Source organism: Rhineura floridana, chromosome 8 (assembly GCF_030035675.1).
Source record: "Rhineura floridana isolate rRhiFlo1 chromosome 8, rRhiFlo1.hap2, whole genome shotgun sequence".
In the NCBI taxonomy this organism is placed as follows: domain Eukaryota; kingdom Metazoa; phylum Chordata; class Lepidosauria; order Squamata; family Rhineuridae; genus Rhineura; species Rhineura floridana.
The window spans coordinates 55,260,217-55,282,006 of record NC_084487.1 but is presented as its reverse complement, the minus strand read 5'-3'; the positions used below and the strand labels follow the sequence as shown (position 1 = coordinate 55,282,006).

Sequence of the window (21,790 nt, the reverse complement as noted above, 5' to 3'; positions counted from 1 at the left end):
GCCTCCTCCTCCTCCTGGTTATCACCATCATCGTCACTGGTGCCTGCAGCTTCCACTGGTTCTTTGGCCATGAAAACTCTGAACGCTTTCACAAAGTTGGAGCCGTTGTCTGTAGTAGTGCACATAACTTTGTTGTGGATCCTGTACTGCACGTGTACATCATGCAGTACTTTTGAAAGGACATCGTATGTATGGCGCCCCTTCAGACGCTTACAAGCCAAGGCCCCGACCTCACGTTTCAGGGTAGTTGGGTTGATCCAGTGGGCTGTTACCCCAAAGTAACTCTTCTTGCCATTGGTCCAACAATCTGCAGTGGTTGCTATATATGCCACAGCACCTATTCGGTTTGCAAGAGTTTCTCTCATGTGGCATGCTCTCTTCTCAATTCTGTCTGTCAGAGTCTTGGCACATATGATGGTGAGATCTTTGGGGAGTCCAATGCGAACCAGATTAATGAATGATGGTTTATCCACAGTCTGAAGTGGTAATGTCTCCTCTACAATGAAATCAATGATTCTCCTGTCGAGATTGCTCTGGGTGACAGGCTCCCTGCCAGATCCCCACCTCTCAAGGGTTGTCTGCTGCTGCTTCAGCATTTTGGGAGGAGGGGTGTCATGCATTGGTTCAGGAAGGCCACGTCTCCTTGCCTTTATTGCTTCTTCAATTGCTCTCAGCTTCTCAGGGTGTGCCCTCTGAGGAAGAAGAACAAAGCATGAATCCAAGAAAAAATGGAAGAGAAACTTCACAATTTAAACATAAATAGACAATGGACACTCTTTGAGGACCAGCATGACAAAGGCTTACCTCAAAATGTTTCTTCACATTGGATGAGGGGGAAACAGCTGATCTCAGAGTTTTGATCCTTGGAAGGCAGTAATTGCATCGTACAACAACATTTTTCCCACTCTGGCTCACAAATGTACAAGCTTTCTCAAAGCCAAACCATGGTACTTGCTGTTCTGCAGATGTGGCTGTGGGCAACTGGCACTGCTTCATGCCCTCCTCCTCCTCATGCACAGGGCCTCCTTTCTGAACCTCACTTTCTAGTTTTGCCTCCTCAGGATCAACAAGCTGTGACTCAAGTGGCCGCACTAACTGACTGCTGCTCTCAGCAGCAAAACCTGCAACAGGCGTCTCTGTAATAAACAAGAGATAATGCTCCTATATGGGTGAACTTCAGCTGTGATGTGCCCCCATCTCTTCCCCATGCTGCAAGATCCCCCAGTCAGAGTGGAAGTAAGCAGGTCGATAGCACAATTAAAAGAGATCCTATTTGCATCATTTTTGCTCACTGAATAACCCTGCCTGGGCCAGTCTAACCTACTATCTCACAGGGTTGTTGTGAGAACAAAATGAGACTAGGGTTCAAATCCCCACATAGCCATGAAGCTCACTGGGTGACCTTGGGCCAGTCACTGCCTCTCAGCCTCATGAAAACCCTATTCATAGGGTCACCATAAGTTGGAATCAACTTGAAGGCGGTACATATATTTTTTATTTTGAATATGATGATTATGATAATAAATATGCAGCATTTCAAATTAATTCTGTATGAGAAGCATTTCATGCCAAGCTTGGAAAACCAAGGATGAGGTATAAAATGTAGACAAAAATACTTTTGACAAAATGCCGTTTATCTTTTATATCTATATCTATAATTAGCAATACAGCTGAATGATGTATGTAAAGTATTTTTTCTTTCCCTTTTCTTTTTTATTAATATTTTAGTACTACTGCTAAAGTTCTGATGAAAGAATAAAGCATTCATTAGCCAAATTCAAATGATTAGAACACATCACATAAATTTCACTGAAGTTGGAGTTTTTGCCATAGAAAATGAAAAAAACATATAACCTATGATAGCCCAGTAGACAATCAGAACTAATATAAAACCCTATTGCTTCTCATTTGCAAATCTTGCAAGATCTAAGGTAACTCTAGATCATGTGAGTTCAGGTGATGCATGTTATGTACATTTGTATAGATATTAGCAGAGATTGTCAACAGTCTATCTCTCTCTGGGACTGGGAATCTCTCTCTCACAGAACATGAGTTTGAGAGCTGGGGGACTGAGAGGAGGAGCTGCAAGGACCCTACTTCTCACCTCATCTCTGCCAAGAACAACAAAATCAGCCTTAAGCCATTTATTATACGCCTAATGATTTATTATTATTATTATTATTATTATTATTATTATTATTATTACTGAGACAGTTTTTGTCCCACATACAATTCAGTTTTGTGATTAAACAGGACAAAAATACAAATAAAAAGAAAGATGGAGTTCAAATAAATATACAATAAAAAGCTAGCCGGCATTTTTAAAGGCAGGAGTGCTCTGTCTGGATAAATACAGCACACAGGTAGGCATGGGAACAAGGGGGAGAGTTCAAAAAGGGGGGGAAGGAAGAGAAGTAGGCCGAAGTTTCGGAAGTGCCTTGTGATTGATGGAGGGGGCGGCAGAGGCAAGGAGAGGCAGTGGGGGGGCAGAACGGTGCCGCGGGGGGCACACACACACACACACACATCATCGTCACTCACCTCCACAGCTCTTCACCATTCTGCTGCTGCCTTCTCCGTTGTCCTTGCCCTGGCTTTTTCCTCTGGCGTCCATTTTGTCCTCTCAGACGCTAGCAGGCCCTGCCTATTCACCTCTTCTCTCGTGCATCCTAACACAGATCACAAGGGAAGAGAGAGTCTGCGCAGAGGTCCAATCAGTGTGAGGCACGTGTCTTGTGTTAACCAATCACAGCCAGGAGCTGTCTTCCCCTTGTTCCCGCCCCCAAGTAATGTGCAACCTAACGTGGAAACATTAAAGTTGCAGCTGAAAAGTAGGGAAATTACTAGTCGTTCCGTTACTTGCCAAATGTAATGGAATTACCCACTCGTTATTTAAAATTGTAACGAATTACAAGTAACTCGTTAAAAATAACGAGTTACTTCCAAGCTCTGGGTGAACACCCCTGTTAAAGGAGAGAGGTTTGCAGTGGCAGCCAGGAACAAAAATCTGCAAATGCTCATATGGGACTTCTCCCTTTACATACTTCAACAATCCTTGGATTAAGCAAAGGAGGATTTCCAGTGACAGTGGAGGATACCTCTATGCTTGAAGAATACAACCTATACTCTGTAATATTTCTAACATTAATAGACTTGTAAAATATGTATTGCCCCTCTCAGTAAAGCAAGTTTACCTTCCTGGTGAGAAAAAACAGTGGGGATGGAAGTTCAAGGGAACAAATGGAAACTTCAAAGTCTAGATAAAATATAGATTTGTCAGCGGGGAAGGAGTGTGATAAATATTACTCGGTGAACAGCTGATTATTCGTATACAAGTAGCAATTATTGGTTTCTATTTGATCCTGGTCACATATATGTTTTCCACATTTAAAAGGGGAAGCTATCTCAGGTTTTATGTAAGTCAGCAAAGTAATTATCTCTCTGCTACACAGACATGAGAAGAATACAACAGAGATGCATATGGAAAGAATAAAGATACAGGCTGGCTTTGAACCTGGAAGTTCTTTAGTGTGCAACAAAATGCTGTGCCAATATGCCACAGATGCTCCCCACATGAATGGGGCAGGAAGCAAGAGGAGCCTGTGTGCATTTTATTTCCATCCCATGATGCCTTTTTTGGAACCAGTATAGATTTATTGGCTTTTCTGAGCAGTTACCCTTTGAAACATCTTGGAAAAGTTACTTTTTTGAACTACAACTCCAATCAGCCCCAGCCAGCGTGACCACTGGATTGTGCTGATGGGAGTTGTAGTTCAAAAAAGTAACTTTTTCAAGCTCTGCATCTGACCAGGTTGGATTTAAAGCCTTAATGAACAGTAACTAGCTACATTTATTTCCTGTTGGAGCCAGTTTCCCCAATCTAGGAAGAATAATCCATGTGTGGACTCAAACTTTTATTTGTGACTTGCCTTGCTTGATGAGACCTGGGTGCAGAATAGCAGGGATGCATAGAGGGGGGAAAAACCAAAACTTGATGTCCAGCACCATGTAGGATGGTATGAAGGGTAATCTTTCCTGGATTGGGTCTGCATGTACATCCTCCAAAAGTAATTATTGTAAATGTATAGATATTTTAATTTTATTAAGCAGTATATAATTTGTATAAATAAGTAAAAGGCTGGTGCCATAAGCATCACTACCAAAATCAACTACTAGGATTGTATAAATCCAAGAAACTCATAGTCTCTCCTAGAGCCAGGGAACTAGTATACTCAATGTTGACAAGTCTGATCATCTAACTGGCGTGCATGATTGGAGCTGATATTGAAAAAATGATATCATAGTTATTGATCATGTTTGTTTATTAATTTTATCATGTTTAATGACCAAGGAGTCATGTGAAATAAAATGAACAGTATTAGCAAACAATTTTGAATAAATGATTTATATCGTATTTGACTATAAGGTTGCATGCTAACCAATTAATTTTGTCCTTTGAACTTTTGTAATTTACAGCATAATTCTATATGTCCAACTCAGAAGTAAGTTCTACTGAGTTCAATAGGCTTACTCCCAGGAAAGTATAGGATTGCAGCTTAAAGCTGTGAAACTATACCTAACAGAGTAAGCTCCACTGAGCTTACAGTATTACAAACAGGGAAAAATAAATGGTTTTGGAAAATATAACTGTTGAAAGTGTTAAATCTGGATTGAAAATATCTGAAAACGAAGAATTCAAAAGGCAGAGAGAAAGAAAAAGGAAGAACAATTAAAAGAAAGGGATAAAAAGATAGAAACTTGGAGGAAAGAGGCACAATATTGAAAATATAGTGCTACTAGAGCAAATTTCAAGTATACATACCAGATTAAGGGAGGTGTAAATTTTATAGATAAGAGGAAATATCTTCAAAATATAATAGGGCAAGAAGAAACAAGCAGACAATATAAAATAATTAAGAAAATTATTAGATGCTTTATGGTTTGTTTTTAAAAGTAGTTCTTCACATTTTGGAACATCTGTAGCTGTGGAAGGCACCTCAGTGGCCATCCAGTACCTCCTTATATATTAAGTCAAAGTTCACAAAACTCAGGTTATTTGTGACAGCTAAATATATAAACAGAACAACCCAGGGACATTTTGCTATATATTTATATTTGCACTGTCTGATCTTTAGACATCAGGTTCTTCTGTTCCTCACTGAAAAGTATTATGCAATGGGGGCACAATGGGGACATTTCTAGAGTTTAATTTCTGCATGAACTTCTTAAGGATATAGAATAGGATTTTTAAGATTTAAGCCTCACACATAATCACTCTTCTTTCCACAGCTGTCTCCCTGAAATCAGAATGTGATGCATGTAAACATGATTGATAGGTTCTAAAGTGCTTCAGGGGATATCTTTTACTTCTGTCCAGAGAAGTTCAGTGCAGCTTGAAAGGCTTCTATGTGGCTCAGTCAGTTAGTCCTATAAAAGACAAATTCAAAACAATTTTGAAACTTTTCTGTTTTGTTGCTGGTTTTCTGAAGCCATCTTAGAAAATTTGAAGCAGTTGCAAAAATTCTTACATGTTTCCACTGGGTGGTGCTGCAGGAATTCCTACCTTTTAACTAGTATCTGCCTTTCCCAGAAAGACGCCTCTGAAATATAATCGGAGGAAGTCCTGATTTAGATTATACAGTGTCAACATATTGGGGGGGGGGGAGCATGAGGATGCTCCGGCTGGGAAATGATGCAGCTGTGGGTATGGAAAACATAATAATAAAATATTATGTCAGTTACAAAAAAAAGGGGAAATTCCTAAAGCTCAGTGACATGTATCTTAAAACCTGCATGAGAATTTCCAATTTAGAGGAGAAGCTGCACTAAGCTACTGCCGAAGCTTGTAAAAGCAGTTAAATCATGGATGGAGAACATGCTGCCATCGAGATGTTGTTGGACTTCAACTTTTAGCAGCCCTAGCCAACATGGCCAATGGCCAGGGATAGTGGGAGTTGTAGTCTAACAACATCTGGAGGGCCACAGGTTCCTCATCCCGAAATAAATCATCAGCCAGATTTCCTTTGCTGAATATTTGACCTCATATCTAAGTAAACAAGTTTTCCCTATTTGGCAAAAATGCTTTCACCAACTACTTCCTATTTATCATCCTTGAAACATCTTGGTTGAGAAATAAAGTTTGAAATATGGCTCAGACACTTGCTTTGCTCCTTGAAAAGTTGTTCTGTGCAGCTGTTCCAATAGCATTTCCCACTCTCTTTAGCATTTCTTGATCTGGGTATTGTTGCACAAACCAGCCTTGAGGAAAAGATCTTATAGACTGTCAAATTCAGCCTAGAGATTTCACAAATTAGAGATGAAGTTGTAAAGAATTGGAAAAATGATACAAGGGAAGAAAAATGGGGACATGATACATTTAGCATGTGTTTTTAAATTGTTTTAAATTTTTAAATTGTGTTTTAAATTTGTATATTTGTTTTAATAAGAACATAAGAAGAGCCTGCTGGATCATGCCAGTGACTCATCTAGTCCAGCATCCTATTATCACAGTGGCCAACCAGGTGCCTGGGGGAAGCCCACAAGCAGGACCCAAGTGCAAGAATACTCTGCCCTCCTGAGGCTTCCGGCAACTGGTTTTCAGAAGCATGCTGCCTCTGACTAGGGTGGCAGAGCACAGCCATCATGGCTAGTAGCCATTGATAGCCCTGTCCTCCATGAATATGTCTAATCTTCTTTTAAAGCCATCCAATGTTTTTAGTTACTGTAAACTGCCCAGAGAGCTTCGGCTATGGGGTGGTATATAAATACAATAAATAAATAAATACATTTTTCTTCATGGAGCTGCAATAGGGTTTTAGAATTTATTGAGCTATAAGTGTTCAAGGACTAGGTCTCATTTTGGTAGATCGGGGTGGGAAACCTATGGCCCTTCAGATATTGTTGAACTACAACTCCCATCAGCCCCAGGAAGCATGGGCAATGGCCTGGGATTATGGGAGTTGTAGTTCAGCAATATCTAGAGGGCCAACTCCCCACACCTCTTTTAAATTCATGAAGTGCTATCCTCGTTTAGATACAGATAATCACATGAACACTCTTTAATGTGATCTGTGGCATTTGCCGTAATCAGGACATGTCCACATGGCAGCTGCCCACATTCCTACTTGGATATAGTCACATACAAGCATATGGAAAGTGTTTCCTTGTGAAAAGATAGGGCTTTCCTACTGCAGCAAGAGGAAGTCTACAGTGCAGACTGCTCAAACCACACTGGCCCCTAGATCCTTCCTGTTTGGATAGCTTTTCACTTTATGCAGCAGCAAACATTATTGTTGTAGATACATCTTTAAAAACTGCTGACACATGTATCTGAGAGTTATATATTGCCGCCCTGGGCTTTGGCTGGGAGGAAGGGTGGGATATAAATCAAATAATAATAATATATAAAATATGAATTTTCCTTTGGTAGTATGGATGAACAGTGACCGGTGGGATGGGATCTGTTGGCCTGTGTTGCTTTGAAAGCATTCCGGCGACCTAACAAGCAGTATTGGTTTGAGTTATTCTAGTAAGCTCTCTGCTGCTTTTACCTGTCTAATTTTTTCCTCCCCCAAAATATTGATACTTTGAAAGTAAATATTGATAAAGGAAAGGAAAGCAGCTTTGCTTCCTCCTTCAGCTTTGCCTTCTCCTCCACCTCCTCCTTCTCCACTGTGACTGAAGCTGGTCAGTTTTCACATTAGCAAGCAGAGTGTTTTCCTTTTGGAAAGGAAAAGAGGAAAGCAGCTTTTAGTGCTCCCCATCCCCACCTCTTCCTCAGCAAGCCCATAGTCCTTCATGTGGGTGAGATGTGGCTTGTTTCCTTCCACTTGGAGCTTGGATTATTCATGTGGAGGGTTTGGCAGAGAGAGAGAGAGAGAAACCTGTACTGCTGTGCTGTGCTATGAGTAAAATCAATAAAAGAATAATATATTTGTGAGAATATTTGAGGGGGGAAATCCATTGTTGGGGGGAAAGTACTGAGGTTTGGAACAAACAGGATTAAAAGATGGAGAATATATGAACCAGTGAAAAATCTGGTGCTAATTCTGAATTTAGTAGAATTTTCACCCATCCCTAGACCATTGTGATCTGAAGCATCTTGTGTGTGGAAATTGTGAAGATGGGATGCATTGCATGAAGAATCTGATCTTGAAAATTATTCCCTGGTGAACATGCTCATAATCTCTTCTCAGGTATTTCCAACACCCTTTTCACTCCCTGTATGGCTGAGACCTGTAGTAGTGGTTAGGCAATTACGATAAGTAATTATATCCCTAAAGAAAGAGTTATTAAACCTTTTTTCCCCGTGGACCACTTGAAAATTGTTGAGGATCTTGGTGGACCACTTAATACTTTTTCTGCCTGTTGTAGTAATTGTGGTATGTTGTGCAAAGTGCTGTATGATTTTTAATTGTATTTTTATTGCTTCTTTTGTTTTATATATGTTATTGTATTACAGTTTGAATTCCATAGAACTACTCCTTTCAAGTCACCTTTCTTCCTGTCACTCTGTCTTTTACCCTGCTAATCTTCTCCACTCCTTTCAAGTGCCTCCTCCACCTGTAACTTCTGGTCCATCCCCCCTCACCACCCAGGCAGACTGGGTCACCAGGTTGTAAAAACAATGGAGCAGCCACTGCACCCACTGTTCACAGCTGCTGCTTCTGCCATTCTCCATAGTCACACTATGGACCACTTGAATGAAGTTTGTAGACTACTGATGGTTCATAGACCGCAGTTTGGGAACCCCTGCCCTAAAGGAAAGTAGATGAAGGGACCATTTATTTTCAACTGAATGGTTGCCTACAAAAGTAGCTACCATTTTGAAATGGGGAGGGAGCATTCCCCATGTTACTCCACTGTGGTCTGTGGATTATAGGAGAGATTTCAGGTGAGATTTTGTGAGCACTGTAAGATGCTGTATGGAATACAAGAGGAGAGGCCTCTGGCCTAATTTGATTCACGACTAGAGGCAACAGAGGAAGGGGAGGGAAATGGAGGCAGATAAAGAATATGTGGAGATTTCAGGTAACAACTTGCAACTAGTAAATGTAGTGCCCTCCATATGTTGTTGGACTACAACTCCATGCCTGACCATTGGACTTGCTAGCTGGGGCTGATCAGAGTTGGAATCTAGCAACTTTTGGAGGGCACCACGTTGACAACCCAGGGCTTAGACAACCTAGGGGGATATGTATTAATGGCACAGTTGACTTATGTCAGGATAAAAGTAGGACAATATAGCTGGAACAAATTTAATGAAATTTGCTATTATTTTCTTGAGTACTGTAGAAGCAGTATGATATATCCAAATATACAGCATCTTCCCCCATCTACCTAGTTTTATGTTTTATAGATATTTTATCTGAATAAAATGTAAGCATGTATGTTACTTATGTTATTCTAAGAATTTTTTTCTTTTCTCTGGAGAATTAACTCTTTGTAATCTTAGCTTTAAGTCTGGAACACCTGAGTTCATTGTGTTCTTGCATACTGATGCTAAAATAAAAGAGGAAAAATGTATCCGATTCAGTTACACACTCTTAGTCTTATTTACAATAGGACATGCAAATTTTAATGCAAATGTTGTTTTGTGTATGCTGCATAATAATTAGTGTGCTGGTTAGATAGTGTGCTTAAAAAGGAGATAGTCTGTCTGGTTTCCTCCTTTTTTTTTAATCCAGTAACTATTATCTAACCTGATGGAATATGAACTCAGCAGGAACTGAATTGGCATTTAAGGGGTTAAAAGTAACTTTTAGTACTTTAGCAAAATAAAACCAGAGCTGAGCTTACAAACAAGGACAGATGTAGAAGGCCAGGTTTCCTCTGGTCCCATTTTCCCATTTCCTGCCTGAAGCCTGCAGAAAAAGAGGAAGCCGCATGTGTTAAGGAGAATGTGGAGCTAACAATGCCCTACGTCATTCAGCTCACGGGGTGGGGGGGGGAGTGCTGCTAGACACAGTTGAGATCCTGCAGTGATAAATGGACATTCACACACTAGTATCTGAGAGCTTTTCAGACCATCTGAAAAAAGGAGAAAAATGGTGTCTCCTTGGGAAAAATGTACACCTACAGACACACTCATGAACACAAACAGACATTCATGTACACTAGGGAGATGGAGGAAACACAAAAGCTTTTGCGGGTGTGCATAAGAGATGCCTCTGACCATGCATAGAGTGTCTTTTCTTCACACAGCTGCCATGAGAAAGGTACTGCCCCCCCCCCCCCCGGCATGAGTGCTGAGACCTCTCCTTAGGAAAAGAAGCTTCTTAGCCCAAGTCTGGACTGCCCTGCAGTATGGTGGTGCAGGTTAGAGATGCTTCAGAGGTGCATCTACAGCAAGCCTGTTCTAAAGAGTCTCAGTTCAGTTGGAAGTTTGTATGTGCTCCAAAACTGTGTAATTTGCCTTTGATAAACCAGAGAAAGCAGGTATAAGTATAAAGCAGGGGTGGGGAATGTTTTTCATGCCAAAGCCCACAGTCTTTCATGCCAGTAGTGTGTGGGCTCAGCAGCAAAAGTGACTCTCAACTTTGTTATTGTAGGTGACAGAAGTCAGAGGTTACTACACACACATACACCCCTATATCCTCCATCTTGGCAAGCAGGATATGTTATTGTAATTCAAGGACCCATCCCTGCCAGGCAAAAGCACTCAAGGAGGGTGCAGAGTAAGGATGGTTGAGGATGTGGCCAGGGGAGGGTGTGTGGGGCTGCTGTGTTCGACCACCAAGCCTGAGATTCCCCACCTGCTATAATCCAACTCTGATCCTTGGGAAATAATGGTAAGCAACAAGACATTGCTAGCCACAAGCATGAGCAGATCTCATTAAGTGTTTTTTTTTTGTAATCCACTTAGAAGTGTTTCACAATCAAGCAGTATAAAAGTTAACCCCTCTAATTTGGCCATTGATTGCCCCTTGAGAGTGAAGGATTCCCTCCAGGAGGCATATTCTGCTTTAAAAAACCCTAGTTTGCATTTCCTGAGACATCCCAGCTCAGGCTTTTAATAAGGGTTACTCATTAAATGTGATCTGATTGGTTAAGATGCCTGTGTGCCTCTGCCACAACTCTGCGGAGACAAATTGAATTGCCATGACTCATAAGAGTTCATACCTGTGTCTTTTTATATTTAATGTCATGTATGCCCATCCTGGACATTGGCAAGATCCTTTTGTAGGTTAATATCTGCTGGTAAGTTTTATCCTTATAACTAGACTCCTCTTGCATCACCAAGTACTTCAGCTGTTGGGACATGTCCAAAACACAGCTCTACACTTCTCTTTTCAAGATGCTCCAACTCCATTAATCATGGGAAAGCATACCTCTCTTTTCTCCAGCTCTGTTTAGCATTGCTGCTTGCCTCTTGTCCTCATTTCCTTGCTCCCAATCTGTGTTTGTTGTTTTTTCCTGGACTAATCATGGCTCCTTGCAGGACACACTAGCCAGGGTCATTTTACAAGGATCTCCCCATTTTAAAAAAACTAAATAGGAGGGCTCAGAAACTCAAAGGAAAATATGCAGCTCAACCTGGGTTGATTTGCTGACTGCCTCTTCCAGGCCTTGGTCATGGGAAGCATTATCTTTACCCCTCATATAACAGAATCCTGCTTGTGCTTCTGAGCCCAATTGTAGTCATCTACTTATTGGTCATGGTGAGAACCCCAAAACCCTTGGTCTCATCCTTCTCTTATGCTTCCATCTTCCTCAATATGGTTAACTCTGCCAAGCCATCCTTTTCACTCCTGTCTACCTGTGTTATTTCACAGGTCTTGCCCACCTTCAACTCTTACTAGAACTGAACCCCAACTATTTGCACGTGAACTTCTCCCCTCCCTTGGTTCATTTGGTCTCATTTGAGTTCTGCTGGATCTAAAACTGAAAAAGCTGAAGAAGAGCCAATTTGTGTCCTTTCAAATTGAGACTGTCTTACCTCTGGAGCAGAGCATATCTAGTACAAAAAACCTGGCTGAATGCAGTTCTCTCATCATGACACATTTAAATGTTTTTTCTTTTCTTTTAGTAATGTTATTTGTTATTTAATTTTGAGAATTGTATTACTTTATTGATGTATTATGTTCTAGTGATGTATTGCTATATTTGAGTTTTTTATAAACTGCCTTGAGGGCCTTTTGGCTGAAAGGCAGGGTATAAATTTAATAAATAAATAAATAATAAAACCGCTCTAGAAATCTATATAAGGCATATCTCTGACTATCTGTATCTCAGTTGGGAGCTACTTATGTACACTGTCCAGGCAATATGGAAAGGATAGCCTGTGAAATGTGTAACTAATGTTAAACTTTCATATCTCTCAACCAATGCTTCAAGCTACAAAGTCATTTATACTCCCTTTCATTTATTTCATGTACCTAAATATTATAATTATATCAAATTGTGTGATCATTGTTAATTCTTCTAAGCAACCTAGTTAATATTAGCATTTATTGGGTGTGCTACATCCCCCTTAAACAAGCAAGGCAATACTGATGTTTTTGAAAGGTAATTATGTCTATTGCAATAAAGTCTGTGGTGTGCAATAATCTCTCTCCTGTAAGGAACACCCAAATTATTACTTCTGTGGACATATGTGTAAGAGCTGGGTTCACATCCACATCTGTATAAACACACAAGCAGATCTAGTAGTAAGCTTCAGCCAGGCCCTGTGAGATGAGGTGCCACAGCAGTGAGCCCTGCCTGGGAAATGCAACCCAGAGCACATCCCTGCCTCTCCAAGGAGGCTTGCCTAGTGTCCACCTATTTCACTGCCTTTTCAGATATACTGTTCTGGCAGTGCATTTGCTTTTGGCATTTATTAATTTATTGCATTTATATCCCACCTTTCTTCTGTGATAGAACGCAAGGTGGCATACATGCTGTTCCCAGACAGTCACCAATCCAGGCATTGACCAGACCCAGACCTGCTTACCTTCAGCAAGGTGGTGGCCTCATGTGCCTTCAGACCATACCCTGGGACTTTCAGAAGTGTTTGTGTGCATTTATTTTTTACTGTGTTACAGTCCTTAATTGTTTGTTAGTTTATTTGATTATGGAATTTGTGGTGCGGAGAGCAGTGAGTCATCTCATCGTATTCTGGTAAACTTGTAGCTAAGAAGCTGAAGCAAGGAGGGGAGGGAGAATGTTCTCCTCACCCTGGCAGTTTATATAACCCCTTAATCTAATGAATATTTCGGAAGTATAAAACACTGACCATGAAACGATAATACTGCTTACAAGTGGATCTGAAGACAAAATGTTGCAAAAAGGAATGCTCCTGTTCAGTGTTCTAGTCAGCCACCCTGGCCCTCATCGATAATATTTCAAACCAATTATTTTTTCTTTTTAATTATTATTATTATACCCAAAGGTCCCAGGGTGGGTCACAATAATTTAAAATACATTAAAAACAGCTTCAAACAAATTAAAATCTCAAGAATAGAGTAGGTACTAAAAATATACATCATTCTCAAGTGCCAGGATAAAGAGGTGTGTCTTCAGCATACAATGAAAACTGTGTAGTGAAGGTGCCAGACTAGGGTTGCCAGGCTCAGGGCCTGAGACTGATCCTGTATCTTTAGGAGAAGAGAAAGTCAGCTAAGTGCAGGTGTTCTTGCAACACTCTAATGGGAAAAACCACAAGATGGAATTCTTCCTTCCCCCTGCACAACTTTTAAAGATACAGAAGACCTCTTAGAGGCTGGGCCTGGCAACCAAGAGGTCTTCTGTATCTTTAAAAGTTGTGCAGGGGGAAGGGAGAATTCCACCTTGTGGTTTTTCCCATTACAGTGTTGCAAGAACACCTGCACTTGGCTGACTTTCTCTTCTCCTAAAGATACAGGATCAGTCTCAGGCCCTGAGCCTGGAAACCCTATGCCAGACACACCTCTGTGAGGAGGGAATTCTACAACTTAGAGGCTGCTACTGAGAATGTTCTCACCTAAGATGCCACATCCACAAACTTCTGAGGATGGTGGAGTTACCAAGAGGGGAGCCTCTGCTGATGTTAATGGTCGAGAGGGTCTTTAGGTTGACTTTCAGATATTTGGGTCCTAAGTTGTTTAGGTCTTTAAACACTAATGTGAGCACCTTAAATTGGACCTGGAATCTAACTGGCAATCAATGCAACTGTTTAAAAACAGGGGTTACATGAATTCTAAATGAAACCCCAGCCAGTTATCTGGCTGCTGTGTTCTGGAACAGTTAAAGTTCCCAAGTCATCTTCAAGGGCAGCCCCATGTAGAGTGCATTGCAATAATCCAGTGTGGAAGAACATGAAGTACAGTGGTCAAGTCACTATACTGCTGTATTTTGGGAGTTTTCTATGGTGGTCTGAAATTAAAAGTTCAGTAAAAACCTGAATAGGGTAGCAATTCTGTAATTATAGCTTTCTGGTTCATGGCAACTGTAGTTTGCCATTATGTCTGAATTGGGCAGAATATGGTTATCACCTCCTATTGCCTCCAACCAGTGAGTCATTGTGTGAGCCCCGAACGTGCTCTAGGATGTTGGGGAAAATTCAGAGCATATTTGTGGAGTGTGGGGGGAGGAGTGGGAGGCAAAGATCCATTGCATGAACAGGTCTTATTCCACTCATGCCATGACTTCTTTGGATACTATCCAAGGGCTGGAAAGCCAGTTCAGACCATGTGTTAAGAACATAAGAAGAGCCTGCTGGATCAGGCCAGTGGCCCATCTAGTCCAGCATCCTGTTCTCACAGTGGCCAACCAGGTGCCTGGGGGAAGCCCGCAAGCAGGACCCGAGTGCAAGAACACTCTCCCCTCCTGAGGCTTCCGGCAACTGGTTTTCAGAAGCATGCTGCCTCTGACTAGGGTGGCAGAGCACAGCCATCATGGCTAGTAGCCATTGATAGCCCTGTCCTCCATGAATTTGTCTAATCTTCTTTTAAAGCCGTCCAAGCTGGTGGCCATTCCTGCATCTTGTGGGAGCAAATTCCATAGTTTAACTATGCGCTGAGTAAAGAAGTACTTCCTTTTGTCTGTCCTGAATCTTCCAACATTCAGCTTCTTTGAATGTCCACGAGTTCTAGTATTATGAGAGAGGGAGAAGAACTTTTCTCTATCCACTTTCTCAATGCCATGCATAATTTTATACACTTCTATCATGTCTCCTCTGACCCGCCTTTTCTCTAAACTAAAAAGCCCCAAATGCTGCAACCTTTCCTCGTAAGGGAGTCGCTCCATCCCCTTGATCATTCTGGTTGCCCTCTTCTGAACCTTTTCCAACTCTAGAATATCCTTTTTGAGATGAGGCGACCAGAACTGTACACAGTATTCCAAATGCGGCCGCACCATAGATTTATACAACGGCATTATGATATCGGCTGTTTTATTTTCAATACCTTTCCTAATTATTGCTAGCATGGAATTTGCCTTTTTCACAGCTGCCGCACACTGGGTCGACATTTTCATTGTGCTGTCCACTACAACCCCGAGGTCTCTCTCCTGGTCGGTCACCGCCAGTTCAGACCCCATGAGCGTATATGTGAAATTAAGATTTTTTGCTCCAATATGCATAATTTTACACTTGTTTATATTGAATTGCATTTGCCATTTTTCTGCCCATTCACTCAGTTTGGAGAGGTCTTTTTGGAGCTCTTCGCAATCCCTTTTTGTTTTAACAACTCTGAACAATTTAGTATGGTCAGCAAACTTGGCCGCTTCACTGCTCACTCCTAATTCTAGGTCATTAATGAACAAGTTGAAAAGTACAGGTCCCAATACCGATCCTTGAGGGACTCCACTTTCTACAGCCCTCCATTGGGAGAACTGTCCGTTTATTCCTACTCTCTGCTTTCTGCTTCTTAACCAATTTTTTTTCCACAAGAGGACCTCTCCTCTTATTCCATGACTGCTAAGCTTCCTCAGAAGCCTTTGGTGAGGTACCTTGTCAAACGCTTTTTGAAAGTCTAAGTACACTATGTCCACTGGATCACCTCTATCTATATGCTTGTTGACACTCTCAAAGAATTCTAATAGGTTACTGAGACAGGACTTTCCCTTGCAGAAGCCATGCTGGCTCTGCTTCAGCAAGGCTTGTTCTTCTATGTGCTTAGTTAATCTAGCTTTAATCATACTTTCTACCAGTTTTCCAGGGACAGAAGTTAAGCTAACTGGCCTGTAATTTCCGGGATCCCCTCTGGATCCCTTTTTGAAGATTGGCGTTACATTTGCCACTTTCCAGTCCTCAGGCACGGAGGAGGACCCGAGGGACAAGTTACATATTTTAGTTAGCAGATCAGCAATTTCACCTTTGAGTTCTTTGAGAACTCTCGGGTGGATGCCATCCGGGCCCGGTGATTTTTCAGTTTTTATATTGTCCATTAAGCTTAGAACTTCCTCTCTCGTTACCACTATTTGTCTCAGTTCCTCAGAATCCCTTCCTGCAAATGTTAGTTCAGGTTCAGGGATCTGCCCTATATCTTCCACTGTGAAGACAGATGCAAAGAATTCATTTAGCTTCTCTGCAATCTCCTTATCGTTCTTTAGTACACCTTTGACTCCCTTATCATCCAAGGGTCCAATTGTCTCCCTAGATGGTCTCCTGCTTTGAATGTATTTATAGAATTTTTTGTTGTTGGTTTTTATGTTCTTAGCAATGTGCTCCTCAAATTCTTTTTTAGCATCCCTTATTGTCTTCTTGCATTTCTTTTGCCAGAGTTTGTGTTCTTTTTTATTTTCTTCATTTGGACAAGACTTCCATTTTTTGAAGGAAGACTTTTTGCCTCTAAGAGCTTCCTTGACTTTGCTCGTTAACCATGCTGGCATCTTCTTGGCCCTGGCGGTACCTTTTCTGATCTGCGGTATGCACTCCAGTTGAGCTTCTAATATAGTGTTTTTAAACAACTTCCAAGCATTTTCGAGTGATGTGACCCTCTGGACTTTGTTTTTCAGCTTTCTTTTTACCAGTCCCCTCATTTTTGTGAAGTTTCCTCTTTTGAAGTCAAATGTGACCGTGTTGGATTTTCTTGGCAATTGGCCAGTTACATGTATGTTTAATTTAATAGCACTGTGGTCACTGCTCCCAATCGGTTCAACAACACTTACATCTCGCACCAGGTCCCGGTCCCCACTGAGGATTAAGTCCAGGGTTGCCGTCCCTCTGGTCGGTTCCATGACCAACTGGTCTAGGGAATAGTCATTTAGAATATCTAGAAACTTTGCTTCTTTGTCATGACTGGAACACATTTTCTGATTCTCATTTGGACAAAACTATGAAGGCAAGGATGGGGAACCTGGTGCCCTCCAGAAATTGTTCAATGACAACTTCTATAATCCCTAACCATTGGTTGTGCTGGCTGGGGCAGATAGGAGGAAGCCCATCCAGAAGGTCACAGGTTCCCTGTCTCTGTGATAAGGTAACTGTACTTTTATGGTTATGATGGCTTGAAAAGAATTCCATTTGAATTTTGCAATAGTAGTTCAGGTTCTCAGTTGCAGACTAAGTGCCTCCCTGGCCCCAGAAAATCCACTTAGATTCTCCATTCTGAAGTAATATTTTCTGTGTGTATTCCTTTGTTTGCTTTTCTTGTAGATAAAAATATTATGCTGGAGCCAGCTGATGATGGTATGCTAATATGATGGAAAGCAAGCAAAATGCTGTATTCTGACAACCAGCAGAATAAGATAACAGGTTGAGACCAGGACACTTAGGTTGCAGTCATACTCAGAAGTAAGCCCTATTGAATTCAATGGGGCTTACTCCTAGGTAAGCAGGGTTAGAATTGCAACCTTACCATAGACATTTCTGGACACCAACTTTTGCCTGTGCCAGATGAGGCTGGTGAGACAAAAGTACATCATTCCAAATGATCTTCTAGATTGTTTCTAGAAACAAACCAAAACACTGAACAAACGTTTTCATATGTTTAGTATGCTCTAGTTGACAATTGAACCCCTCTGCACAGTATGGAAAGTAAAAAATTTAAAACCCACATTTCTTACCAAAATCTATGATTGCTTAATGTATGTTTAAAAATTAACATCCGAACATAATGGCATAAGACAGTTAACAAGCATCATATGGGGAATACGTATTATCAATTTTTTTACGTGAAAGTGATTTTTCTTTGAAAGGATCTATTAGCAAAATGTTAAACTGATGTCTTTGTACAATTGTTCTTATTTTATATTGGACTAAAAATAAGAGACTTTTCTGGAAACACTTAAGATGTGCATAAAAACATTATGTAACAGTAGATGCTCAGCTTTTACAAGTGCCATAATATGCATTTAGTTGAACCAAAAAGTACATTTTACATAAACTTAAATGGGTTTCCTCATGAGTATGGAATGGCTCCTCATAAACCTGTGCTGTATAAATGGGAATCACAGAATAGACATCCTTGCTCCTTAGACAGGAATGTTTAAATTGGCTTTTAATAATTTTAAAAGGAGTCTGAAATTTTCTAAAGGGAAACAAGTGTGTGTGTAAGTGAGAGAGAGAGAGAGAGAGAGAGAGAGAGAGAGAGAGAGAGAGAGAGAGAAGTGTTACATTTGTGTTGTGTGTAAGGCAATAGTGTAGCACCCTGTAAAATTCTACAGAAAGATGGGTAGCTCCTATCAGTGGTTGTTCAGATATTTTTCTCCTATAGCGGGATGAAAAATGGAAATGGACTGCCTTCAAGTCAATCCCAACTTATGGCGACCCTATGAATAGGGTTTTCATGGTAAGCAGTATTCAGAGGTGGTTTACCATTGCCTTCCTCTGAGGCTGAGAGGCAATGGCTGGCCCAAGGTCACCCAGTGAGCGTCATGGCTGTGTAGGGATTCGAACCTTGCTCTCCCAGGTTGTAGTCCAGCACTCTAACCACTATGCCACACTGGCTCTCTATAGTGTGATAAAGTGTGGCATAGCGGTTAGAGTGTTGGACTACGACCTGGGAGACCAGGGTTCGAATCCCCACACAGCCATGAAGCTTACTGAGTGACCTTGGGCCAGTCATTGCCTCTCAGCCTCAGAGGAAGGCAATGGTAAACCCCCTCTGAATACCGCTTACCATGAAAACCCTATTCATAGGGTCGCCCATAAGTCGGGATAGACTTGAAGGCAGTCCATTTCCATTTTCCATACTTGTTGGGTGTAGGTAAAAGTGTGGTAATAGAGATTGTATGAATGCCACTAGTGGCTAGTTTAAAGTGTCAGTGGTGGGAGTGGAATTAAGAACAAGACATTTCCAAGTTGAGGTTGTCACAGTGTTGCCTCTCTTCTCATACTGGTGAAACTGGAATAGTAGCAACCCATCGCACAGAATTCATGTTATTAATACCTTGTGAATAATTTTAATCACTGAGAATATTAGTAATCTTATATATCTCATGCCTTCCACAAGGTTGCACCTATGTGTGCAAATGTGATGTTTGAAAACACCTCAGGTTAATAAACCCTTGTTTGTATGTGTGTAGTTCAAGTAATGCTGTTACACATTTCTCACAATCTAAAAATGTTAATAACATAGAATATGTTTTTCTGGTAAAGAAAAATTACTATTTTAAAAATTCTGTTTATAAGGCTGCACTAAACCCTGAGAGGTTTGCAAATAAAATCCCATGAAATGACTGCTTGTGCACAGCTACACGTAGGAATGCGCAGAAAGAATTGAAAATCCTTTAGTGCCAATTCCAATGGGTTACAACAGGACTCAAAAGTTATACGCCATCTAGTGGCAGATATATAAAATGAGCACATAAATTTAAGTTGGCTGAGCTGGTCCATAGGAAAAAAACCTCAAAATCCACAGTTTGGCAGTACGTTTATTGTATCCAAGCAAAATGCCACAAAAGTGTGGCAAGCTTTCAGGTTCTCCAGAACAATCAAGCAATTTACATAAAGCAGGGCGGAGGGAAAATAAAAAACCAAAAAAGTATAAAAATTAGACTGATGTTATAGATATGAAGTCAGCCTATAGATTACAATTCCAAGGTGGAGATTGCAAGGTTACAGATGTTTTTTGGGGGGAGAAATTTTTAGGACAATCTCAAATTTTAGATTAACTAGAAGATACACCAATTTTGAATATATCTCCTTTTGTTGATTATTTTGCTTATATTATATATTGCTTTAACTACTTTCCTGATAGAAAGGCAGATTTAAAAAATGGATATTACTTTTTCTCTTGTATGCAGTCTATTTTTACAATAGAAGTTAACTCTTTGCAGATGTTTAACGTTTGCACATATGCATATTTTATTTATGTAAATGATCTCTCCCTCCAACACTGAAGTGTACTGAAAATAAAAATAACTACAAATAATAAAATATGAAAGTGTAAGCGCCTAGAGTTCCTGATCATGTAGAAACCCCACGCATGAGCAGCTGCTCACATACTGGAGCTCCCTTGCAAATGAAAACACTCAACATGCGGTCATCAGAGAGTGGAGGTAGCCTGGCATCACAAGGTGTGAAGCATGGCTCAGCTGTAGCAGAAGCTTGGAGGGCCCTTCATGTGAGTAACATGTGTTTGCCTGAACACATGAACTCTGTATCCATGAATGGGGGGGGCAGGTTCAAACATGCAAGCCCATATCCGAACATCCCTATCTGTATCATCCATCACGCTCAGTTCCTGACCATCTTGTTGAGTGTGAGTCATTCTGCTTGCATTCATGTGAATGAGAGTAGAAGTCCCTGCAGACCTTGCCCATTCAACTTGGGGAAGATTGGGAACTGAGAGGAGGGCAACATGTATGAGCATTTTGGGGCATGGTTTGTGTGTGCCCCCGTCCACACTTTGAGCATTCCCATGTTCAGGCATATGCTTGAACACACCTTAACACTTTTCAGGCATTAAAAAAAAGGTTGGAAGCGTGGAGCTGTGCATGCTGGCTCTTCCACCCCAGTGCCTGAAGAGGACTATTACAAGCACTTACATTTAAGCATATACTGTTTTCCAGAATTTCTGTACAAGATTGGCTGAACACTGTGCAAAAACCTACCAGTCCCTCTTGCAGTATGTAATCTTCGTAAAAATTACTCTTATTGACAACATATATTGAACTGAGAAGTCTGAACCGAGACATTAGCCTGGTTTGTCACTTTAAAGTATGGTTTAATCAACTCATTTGAAATGTGGTGTTGGAGAAGAGCTTTGCTGATACCATGGACTGCGAAAAAGACAAATAATTGGGTGTTAGAACAAATTAAACCAGAACTGTCACTAGAAGCTAAAATGGTGAAACTAAGGTTATCATACTTTGGACACATAATGAGAAGATATGATTCATTAGAAAAGATAATAATGCTGGAAAAAACAGAAGGGAGTAGAAAAAGAGGAAGGCCAAACAAGAGATGGATTGATTCCATAAAGGAAGCCACAGACCTGAACTTACAAGATCTGAACAGGGTGGTTCATGAGAGATGCTATTGGAGGTCACTGATTCATAGAGTCACCATAAGTCGTAGTCGACTTGGAGGCACATAACAACAACAATATGAACATGTGCTTTCCTCGTCTCTTTCCTATAGGGAAGAAATCAGCCAGAGACTGACTTTGTGTTACATGTGAAACTGCACTTGTGGTTTGTTTTCCCTTAAACAAACAGTGAACAGTAAGGCTAGAACGAAACTTAAGCTTATTGCCTGTGATTTCTTTTGAGGAAACAAACTACAAGCGCTGGTTCGTAACACAAAAGTCAGCCTCTGGATTGCTTCCTCCTGGTTGAAGATAGGCAGGAGTGAAGCATTTGTGATTTCGGCAGCATGCACCAGCATGCTGCTTGTTAACATTAAACCATAGTTTATTTTAAACTATGGTTTAAAGTGATGTGC

The 21,790-nt window shown here is 40.9% G+C and overlaps 1 protein-coding gene across 2 annotated transcripts in view; it reads left to right on the top strand.

Moving 5' to 3' along the window:
- ELK3 (ETS transcription factor ELK3) overlaps positions 1-21,790 on the top strand; it is a 77,118-nt gene that overhangs the window by 21,025 nt on the left and 34,303 nt on the right. The window lies entirely within an intron of this gene.